Raw genomic sequence first — 9820 nt, 5'->3', positions numbered from 1 at the left:
ACATAGCCAGGAGTAACTCCTAAGCATCACAGGTGGTGACCCAAAAAACAAGCAAACAAACAAAAGGTTAAAGGTTCAGTTATCACCTCCTGAAATTAAGTTTATGTCTGAACTTGTGTATTATATGTGTAATCCAATGGAACAAAAGAGCATGGGTGTGAACAGCAGAAATAAATGAGGACAGAGCTTAAGGAAAACAGCAGCCAGGCACAAGCAGCTGGCACAAGTGCAGATCTCAAAGAAACCCCTAGCCTGCAAAGAAGATTCTTTGTCACTGAGCTGTATGTTTCTGGGGAGTCAAAAGTTATGCCTGGCTTTTTATCTAGTTGGTATTTCTAACACTTGCATTGTTTGAGGTTCTCAAAATTGGCTTAGTGGTAGGGCTGTTGTACTTAGGATAGTGCAACAGGTAGGGTATTTGCCTTACATGAAGCTGATCCAGGTTCAATCCCTGGTAACATGTATGGTCTCCTGAGCCTACCAGAAGTGATTTCTGAAAGCAGAGTGAGGAGTAGGCCCTAAGCACCACGAGATGTAACCTTAAAACAAAAATAAAAAGGGGCTGGAGAGATAGCATGGAGGTAAGGTGTTTGCCTTGCATGCAGAAGGATGGTGGTTTGAATCCTGACATCCCATTTGGTCCCCCGAGTCTGCTGAGGATGATTTCTGAGCGTAGAGCCAGGAGTAATGCTGCTGGGTGTGACCCAAAAACAAAACAAAAAAAACAAAAAAATTAAAATTAAATAAAAACAAAAATAAAATAAAAATCGTCTTAGTAGAATAGCATGATTTTTATGTGTTATGTCTTCATTTATATTCATCTCAAGATATGCTTAACTTCCCCCTTTGGGGGAATGAAAGTGAGCAGACCATATCTGGTGACTTTTAGGGCTTACACCTGCCTCTGTGCTTAGGTTTTACTCCTGGCAGGGCTTTGGGGATAATATGAAGTCCTGGGGATTTGTTAAGATTCAGCCACATGCAAGGCAATACTTTATCCCCTCTCCCCCTCTACTGTCTCTTGGGTTCCTTAATTTCTCTCTCTCTCTCTCTCTCTCTCTCTCTCTCTCTCTCTCTCTCTCTCTCTCTCTCTCTCTCTCTCTCTCTCTCTCTTTGGCTTTTGGGTCACACCCAGCAGCACTCAGGGGTTCCTCCTGGCTCCACACTCAGAAATTGCTCCTGGCAGGCTCGAGGACCTGGATTCGAACCACCGGGATTCAGGCCGGGATTCGAACCACCGCCCCTCTGCATGCAAGGCAAACGCCTTACCTCCATGCTATTCTCCACCCCCTTTTGCTTTCTTAAATTTAGTTTTTAAGTTATTTACTTTTCAAATGCTTATGACTTTCTCAAATTTCTTTCTAATAATGATTATAACTTCTATCGAGTGACATAGTTTGTTTTATTTTTACTTTTAAATTTTTATTTTTTATATTTTTATTTATATTTTATATTTATTCTTTTATAGCATAATATGTGATTTGTGCTAGAAAATATTTGATATGTCTTTTTAAAAAGTGGATGTGGGGCCGGAATGATAGCACAGTGCTAGGGCGCCTGCTTTGCATGCGGCTGATCTGGGACAGACCTAGGTTGGATTCCTGGAATCCCATATAGTCCCCAGAGCCAGCCAGAAGCAATTTCTGAGCACAGAGCCAGGAGTAATCTCTGAGCACCTTTGGGTGTTGTCCAAAAACAAAACAAAAAATAAAACAAACAACAAAAAACAGGTGCTTAATAAATGCCTATTTATTAAAAAAATTAAAAAGAAGAAGAAAGAAAAGAAAAATAGATGTGACATTTATTTGCTTAGTTTTCTTTCATTTTGTTTTTTTTTTTGGGGGGGGGGGTCACACCTGGTGATGCTCCTGGTTCTGTACTCAGGGATCAGTCCTAGAGGGGCTCAAGGGAACATGTGGGGTGCCAGGTATTAAAACTAGCAAGGCAAACATCTATTTGTTGTACCTCTTCAGTCCCTGGATTTCATAATGATGATTAAAAATTCAAGGGCCAGGGCTGGAGAGATAGCATGAAGGTAGGGTATTTGCCTTGCATGCAGAAGGATGGTGGTTCGAATCCCGGCATCCCATAGGGTCCCCCGAGCCTGCCAGGAGTGATTTCTGAGCGTAGAGCCAGGAGTAACCCCTGAGCACTGCCAGATGTGACCCAAAAACAAACAAACAAACAGAAATTTAAGGGCCAGAGCAATAGCACAGTAGGTAGGGCATTTACCTTGTACATGGCCAACCCAGATTTTATCCCTGGCATTCATATGGTCCCCTGAGCCTGCCAGGAGCGATTTCTGAGCATAGAGCCAGGAGTAACCCCTGAGTGCTGCTGGGTGTGACCCAGAAACCTATATATATATATATATATATATATATATATATATATATATATATATATATATATTCATTTTATTACAGATACTAATATATCTTTTCATTTTTATCTCTTGATCAATCTAAATTAAAAGTTTCTCAATTTTATTTATCTTTTCAAAGAACAGGTTTGTTTTTATTGTCTTTTTTATTGTTCTATTTTTGTTTATTTGTTTGTTTGGGGGTCATACCCAGCAATGTTCAGGGGTTACTCCTGGCTCTGTGTTCCGAAATCGCTCCTGGCAGGCTCCGGGGACAATATGGGATGCCGGGATTTAAACTGGGGGTCCGTCCTGTATTGGTCGCATGCAAGGCAAACGACTTGCCACTGTGCTATCACTTTGGCTTATTGTTCTTTATTTATTTATTTGTTTGTTCGTTTTTGGGTTACACCTGGCAACGCTCAGGGGTTACTCCTGGCTTTGTGCTCAGAAATCACTCCTGGCAGGTTCAGGGGACCACATGAGATGCTGGAATTCAAACCACCATCCGTCTGCATGCTATCTCTCTGGCCCCCATTGTTCTTTCTTTTTTGTTTTTTGGGTCACACCCGGCAGCGCTCAGGGGTTACTCCTAGCCCCACGTTCAGAAATCGCTCCTGTAAGGCTCTGGGGACCATATGGGATGCCGAGATTCGAACCAATGACCTTCTGCATGAAAGGCAAACGCCTTACCTCCCTGCTATCTCTCCGACCCCTATTTGTTCTATTTTTAATGTTGTTTTCTATTCAATTACTTCTGATTTTGGTATTAATTTGTGTTTGTTTTGGTTTAAGCCTGCAGTGCTAAGGCTTAGGGTTTACTCCTGGCTCTGAGTCGTTCAGAGTCGCTTCTGGCAGACTCGGGGGACCTTATAGGATGCCAGGAATAAATTGGAGTCCATCCAGGGTTGGCTGCATGCAAGGCAAATGCCCTACCACTGTGCTATAGCTCTGGCCCCAATGTCATGAATTTTTAAGTACTTCATTTTATCCAGTTAAAATAGTTTCTAAATTCCCTTATGATTTCTTCTGTAACTCATAGATTTAGTTTGGATATTGTCTAATAAGTTTATATTATTTATTTTAATTCTGTTATCACTAGAAAACATACTTTGTGAACTGAAGAGATAGAACATCAAAAGAAAGCTTGTCTAGCAGACACCAATACCCAGCATCCCAAATGCTCCCCTGAGCACCTCCAGAAAAAATTTCTGAGTGCATAGCCAGGAGTAAACCCTAAACATCACCAGGTGTGGCCCCAAAACAAAACAAATATACCATCTACTTTGTATGATTTAGTTCTTTTAAATATATTAATTCTTAGTATTAAACATGTAGTTCTTTAAATATGTTAATACTAGATGGCATAGAGTACTGTGGATAGAGTTCTTGTCTTTTATGCAGCTGACCAAGGTTCAATCCCTGACACCCCATCCGGTCCTTCAAACCCTTTCAGGAGCAATTCCTAAGCACAGTCAGGTATAAGGCCCTGAGCACAGCTGAAGGCAAAAATGAAAAACAAATATATAAAAATTAAAAATAAATACATTAGTACTCTGTAATCTAAAAAGAAATGTTGAACAGAAGGTATACTATACTTTTATGGAGCAAATGTTTTAGAGTAAATAAGAACAAGTTAGGCAAATGTCAATAAGAAAGAACAAGTTAGGCCAGAGGCAACTGAACAGCCATTAGAGCAAGCAGGAGATGAGGTTTGTTCCCTGGCATTGCATGGACTCTCTGCACCACTAGGATCAACCTAGTCACACCCCCAGCTGAACTGAGAGTCACCCCCAGATCCGTTCAGTGTGCCTTCTCCTACAAAAACAAGTTTGTTCGTAGTATTTATTCTTTTGTTTCTTTATTGATTTGTTGTTTGTTTTGTTTTGTTTGACATGCTGAGGATCAAACCTAGAGCCTCACAGATACCAGTCAAGATCTCTATGGCTGAGCTACAACCTTGGCTTACCTATTGTTTCAGTCATAAGTTAGACTTGGAGATTTGTCTAAATAGCTACTTAGAAGGCTACTAAAGGGACCAGAGCGGTGGCACAAGGGGTAGGGTATCTGCCTTGCACGTGCTAACCTAGTACAAACCGCAGTTTGATCCCCAGGTGTCCGTATGCTCGCCTAAACCAGGAGCAATTTCTGAGTGCAGAGCAAGGTATAATCTGTGAGTGTCACTGGGTATGGCCCAAAAAACAAGCCAGAAAAAGAAGGCTATTAGAGACCAAGGATTAAATGCAGCAGGGCATGCATTCTACCATGGAGCTCTAGCCCTAGTCCTAGCTTTGTCAGTTATAAAAATGAATTGTATTGTGCCATAAAACAAGTGTAGAGCACATGCTTAGCATGTACAGGCCCTGACTTTGTTCACCACCTACAGCAATGCAAGGCAATTTGAAACTTATTTTCTCCCCATCCTCGCCCTCTTGTGGCAATTACTGGGGTGGAGCATAAATTTGGTTGTTTTAGATTATAGCTGTGGTGCTTACTGTGCTTGCAGTAGTAGCAAGTTGCAATGCTCATACACTCAACCATGGTGCTCATATATTGACCATGATGCTCTTGGAGGGAGTATTCCTTTAGTAGCTATGCTTACACACGTGGTGGGTGTGGAATCATGCTTCTGGTCACAGAACCTGCACATCGATTCTGAAAATAGATTTTAATTGTACTTCCCTGATCTGCATATACTTTGATCATGCTTTGGTCCAATAATTGCTACCTATTATTCGGGGTTTATTAGAATATTTATACGCTGTCTAGTGTTTATATGATTTTTTATAAAATCAGCTGTTTTGCTTTCTTTTTTCTGACCTCTTTCAATTCATTGAATATTTTTTTCATATTGTTTCCTTTATTATTTTCTTAGTTATATATTTCTATTTTTTCTTTCCTTTGGGAGGGCACATCGGTGACACTCGGGGTTTCCTCCTGGGTCTGTGCTCAGAAATCGCTCCTGGCAGGCTCAGGGACCATATGGGATGCCCAGAATTGAACCTAGGTCTGTCCTGGGTTGGCTGTATGCAAAGTAAACACCCTACCCCTGTTATTAGCTATATATTTCTTTGTTTGAGTTTTGGATCACAACTAGCAGTGCTCTGGGGCTAATTATTTCTCATTTTGGACTTGGAGACCATGTGGTGCTGAGGATCAACCCAGGGTGACTGCATATTAACCTATGTGGTGACTTATTTCCTATATTGTACTATTAAAGCTACTTATTTCATGGCTTTTAAAAATACCATTCAAGTCTTGGGGATGTTATTCAGGGGGAGAGCTCAAGGGCAGGAGATCTAGTACAGCACAAGACTGACTAGAATTTGATCTCCAGCACCACAAAAGATTCCCAGAGCACTGCAAGGAATAATTCCTGAGTACAAGCCAGGAGTAACCTGTGAGCATCACCTGGTGTGACCCCATAAGAATTGTCAGTGGTAGAGTTCATACCTTGCATGTTTGAGGCTCTGAATTTTTTTAATATATTTTTTATTTAAGTAACATGTTCATAGTTGGGTTACAGTCATAACCAGAACACCCCCCCTTCACCAGTGTAACATTACCCCTCCCCCCTCCCCATCCCCTGCCTGTATTCGAGACAGGCATTCTACTACAGTTATTTGTTTTTAAGTTCAGTAAGTTGTATAAGAGTAAAAAAATATAATAAAGTTGTGATAGTGGCAATCGCCTTTGTTTGCATAGGTCCAGAAAAATGGGGAAAATGGAACAAAATCCTTGACCTGATTATAAAAGGCCTCATCACCACAGTTTATTGGCATAAGACCGACTCTGGGTTTCAGGCATACCAGTCCGTCCAACTCGAGTCATTCTCAAGGTCCCGGTGAAATTTTTTTTCACACTTTAGCTATTGTTGGTATCAGATTCTTATATTTAAAGACTCTGGATTCTGTGTATTTCTTTCATCGATGTCAGGCTGATGTGGAGCATCCTCTAGTTTCAGCATACCGTTAAATGCGGAGCGATCTGCCCTGCATGCAGACTGTTGCTGAGTCGTCTGGGTGTTGGGAGCACTCTTTGGAGTAAGTCAATGCCAAAGCAGTGGTAGGTCTTCCCTGGTAGAGGCTTCGATCCTGGTAATGTTATAGACAATTGTGGTTGTTTCCATAGATAGTATCCATTGTTCAGGTGTGTGTGTGTGGGCGATGCCCATTCTTCTGAGGCCTGAGCCAAATCTATTATGCCAATGTTCAAGGTAAAAGGCCTAATTACATTACCAAATTTGTGTTCCCATCTCTATTAGATAAGAATTTGTTTGCATATGTATTATTTTCCCATTTTAATATGCCTATGCAAAAGAGAAGCAATGCCACAAGATATTGTTGCATCTGGGGGCCGACAAATAAAGTCCAACATTCCCTGTAACTTGGTACATACGTGAAATCTATAAAGAGACACACTTCTACCAGTATTGCTTATAAAACAGATCTCAAAGGGGGAAAATCAAACAATCAATAACAAATCCAGTAGGCAAAATTGTCACTATATGAGAATATTTGAAAAGAGTTATAGATGTTAAGGGAATACATCTGAGATATACAAAGGAGATACACCTGATCCTTTTATGTTTTAAAATAATAATTTTCAGACACAAAAGAGAAAAGAGCTGGAAGTTCCAGCTCACCTCAGGAAGCTCACCACAAATAGTGATGAGTTTAGTTAGAGAAATAACTACATTTTGAACTGTCCTAATAATGAGAATGTATGAGGGAAATGGAGAGCCTGTTTAGAGTACAGGCGGGGGTCGGGTGGGGAGGAGGGAGACTTGGGACATTGGTGATGGGAATGTTGCACTGGTGATGGGGGGTGTTCTTTACATGACTGAAACCCAAACACAATCATGTATGTAATCAAGGTGTTTAAATAAAAAAAAAATAGTCAAGAGGGAGGGGGGTGTTTCCGAGACACCACTTTGGTCTGTGATTTGGACAAGCGAAGAGAGCATGGAGCCATGTCCTCCCCTTGTTTCCTACTGAAGCTTCTGACTCCCCGAGAGGCATTTGCTTCCTAATTGCTAAAGTTGAAAGTTCAGCAGTCCCTTCCCAGCCCCTTGCAGGAACAAAAATTTTTCTTAAAAAAATATTTGTCCTAAAACTAACTAACTAAATAAATAGGAGCAAACATTTTTTTGTTTTCTTTACTGCCAGTAGCTTCCAATGGAAGATCATTGACTTTATATAAGGAACACCCCCAGCAGAACTGGGTTAGGGAAATATACAGTGCCTGGGTTCAAACTCAGGCCTCACACATGCTACAAGCATGTATTTTACCACATGAGCTATTTCCACAACCTAATTACACTTTATAAGATCATTAAGTATTTGAACCCAAATCCAGAGATGGATGTAAACAAGTTACAATAGTACATAAAACAAGGAGAAAGTTCAAAGGCCTAATGTGCGTATGTTTTACATGCTGGAGTCGGAGGTTTAATCCCTGGCACTATGTGGTCCCCCAAGCATACCTGGGTGCAACCCAAAACATAACAATAAAATATATAGGGTTTGAGATTAAAATGTTATCTTGTATTGCACAGTTTTTGTAACTAGTTTACCACAAATAATTTCAGGAATCCTTAATTTTATAATGAACCCTAGACTAAAATAATAGCATTGAGAAAAAGACTTACATTACCTTCGTCTACAAATCTGATGAATTTAAGAAATGGTTTTTCTAATAATATTGCTGCAAGTAAGCTCTTTTTCCATTTGCATTGTGAGTCATTATTTGAAATATTTCACCCACCAGTAATTTAAGATCACGATGCAAGAATAAGTTGATTCATGCTGGATTGTTTAGGGGTGCATTTTCATTCCTCAGCAATTTTTGTGTATTTCTTACAAGTTTCTCTATTTCCAAAGGCTGTGTGTCAGTTTGAGCAGATCACGCATATTCATTGTAAAATATACTTGGAAGTTCTAAAATTTCTGTGGGAGGTTCCTTAATTTAAGTTACTTATGATAGAAGAGAATAGAATTCACTGGCAGCTTTCACACTAATTTGTTCAATTTTATCCTAACTTCACTTAGACTATAAGAATATTATAAATATCTCCCAAAGCTTTCTGAGCCAGATGGAGTTCCTGTGGTAGTAACATAATTTCTGTCTATCTCTATTAATGCTTATCTGTGAAGCAACACCACAGAGCCTGTGCGGAGGGCCAGAGGGATAAATAGTACAGGGTATAAGGAGGGCTTGCTATGAATGCAGCCAAACCCAGTTTGGTCCCTGGCACCACATATGGTTCTAAGAGCACTTCCAGGATTGCTCCCTGAGCACAGAATCAGGAATATGCCCTGGATACCACTGGATGTGCTCACCCCTTAAAAAAAATAAAAACAAAACAAAAATCTATGTGCAGTTTGTGAGGAGGTTCTGAGGGTAGATGGAAGCACCGAGATTATAGACTGGCTACACACTTTCTGAAGTACCTACCCTTGACAAATTATACATAAGTTTTAGACCCCACAAAATCTGGATTTTCCCATTATTATCTGTTCTTTCCACATAATTGAACTATAGCAGTTTTCTCCTATCTATAAAAACCAGGCCACAGGGGCCAGAGAGATAGCATGGAGATAAGGCATTTGCCTTGCACGCAGAATGTTGGTGATTCGAATCCCGGCATCCCATATGGTCCCCTGAACCTACCAGGAGTGAATTTTTTTTGTGTGTGTGCTTATTGGGTCACACCTGGCAATGCTCAGGGGTTATTCCTGGCTCCAGGCTCAGAAATTGCTCCTGGCAGACACGGGGGACCATATGGGGCGCCGGGATTCGAACCAATGACCTCCAGTATGAAGGGAAAATGCCTTACCTTCATGCTATCTCTCCGGCCCCCCAATTCCTTTTTTGTTTGTCTGTTTCGGTCTCTGAATCCCAATTCTTTTTTCTTTGTTTGTTTGTTTGTTTCGGTCACACCTGGTGATGCACGGGGGTTACTCCTGGCTATGCGTTCAGAAATCATTCCTGGCGTGGGGACCATATGGGATGCCAGGGGATCAAACCATGGTCCATCCTAGGCTAGCATATGCAAGGCAGACGCCTTACCCCTTGCGCCACTGCTCAGGCCCCTAAAGCCCAATTCTTAACATAGCTCTGGGTCCTGCCTATCTTTTTATCTCCCTGTTTCCTCTGATCCAACCCACCCAGGCCTCTTCTTTTTTTAATTTGTTTGTTTGGCTTGGCAGCCATACCCAGAGACCCAGAGATGTTTAGGGCTTTTTTTTTTTTTTTTTTTTTTTTTTGGCTCTGCACCCAGTGATCATTCCTAGTAGGATGCAGGGGAACATATGTGGAACTGGGGATCAAATCCCATTTGGCCATATGCAGATCAGTTCCTGACCCCCTTGAATGATCCTTATCACTTTCCATGTAGCATGTCTTCATTTTTGGTAATTATATGTTTTTGAGATGGTTATATATCTTGGAGATTGC

The sequence above is a fragment of the Suncus etruscus genome, chromosome 11, assembly GCF_024139225.1.
Source record: "Suncus etruscus isolate mSunEtr1 chromosome 11, mSunEtr1.pri.cur, whole genome shotgun sequence".
NCBI lineage: Eukaryota > Metazoa > Chordata > Mammalia > Eulipotyphla > Soricidae > Suncus > Suncus etruscus.
This window is presented reverse-complemented; position numbering follows the sequence as displayed.